Here is a 1,227-nt window from a genome sequence, read left to right on the forward strand (position 1 = left end):
AAAGGGGAAAAGGTTTGTTTTGGGGGTGAACAGAGAAGAACATAAAATTAGAAAGCATACAAAAATATGCCTTGCCCAAATTTAGATGTTAAAGAAATCAAGTTACTTCCTCACAGATTTGTGCCTTTCCCTGGATGTTCCCTGGCCATGGCTGAATACTGTTTCGAAACATACCTGAGAATTTTTACATATGTTGGGGGCCAATGCTCCCTCTAAGCTGTGAATTCTTGTGAGCAAAAATTCTACTTTGTGAGCTACCGGCATGAAAGTGGTGAGCGAGCGATTTGGCTGCTGCATCAATTAGTTAGCTCTGGAGCCCTCCTTCCTCAGCTAAGATAAAAATGTGTGAGATGGAGGTTAAAAAACTGTGAGCTAGCTCACACTAACTCAGCTTAGAGGGAACACTGGTTGGGGCTTAAAATTCTGGCAGGTGGAATTCTAAGCGACATAAAATATTTCTCCCTGGTGTTGGATAATACCTTGATGCTTACTCTTCTCTTTGCTCAACAAGGAGGAAGGTTATGAAGAAGGAAAAGAAGATCCGCTTCATTCTGGGTGGGGAAGGCTGGCATTTTGGTGGCCCAAATTTGCTAAATCACCATTCTAGCATCTTGCTTCCTGTGGCGACTTGCGCCACATTCCCCAGTGCACTTCACACTTCAGTCTTTGAAGTGTGGATGCTGGTGCCATCCAAAGAGCAACACTGATTCCAGAGATGTGGTTCCCTCTGCTCAGTGACATGAAAATGACTTTGCCAGAATTGGTGATGCTATTGGGATTGCGGCAATGTTCACACAAGATTTCCATGCATATGCATTTCAGTGCACAATGGTGCTACTCAATTAACTACAGTGGATACTGAACAAACACCTGGAGACCACTGAGTCTCCGTATGCTTGTTCAGAATGCAGTATAGTTAATTGGATAGTGCCGTTGTACATTGAAATACATACATGTCTTCCAAACAGGGACAGGCTTGTGTAGGTTCCCCGTTGCAGCCGCAAGGGCTGATAGAGCACAGAGTGACAGGGCTTCCACACAGCAGGTTTCCCAAGCGTTCATTTTTAAAAAGATTAAATCTCTAGCCCATTTTGTTGTGGAGATACATTCCCCCCCCTCCCCATATATCTCTTCAAGGACAGAGGCTAGAGACTTACTTTTATGAATATGTCTATATAGCTGGGAATTCAGGGAACCTGATGTGTATTTTGGTATAATGGGATATTG

The sequence above is a fragment of the Gekko japonicus genome, unplaced genomic scaffold, assembly GCF_001447785.1.
Source record: "Gekko japonicus isolate JY-2015 unplaced genomic scaffold, Gekko_japonicus_V1.1 scaffold1922, whole genome shotgun sequence".
Classification (NCBI taxonomy): domain Eukaryota; kingdom Metazoa; phylum Chordata; class Lepidosauria; order Squamata; family Gekkonidae; genus Gekko; species Gekko japonicus.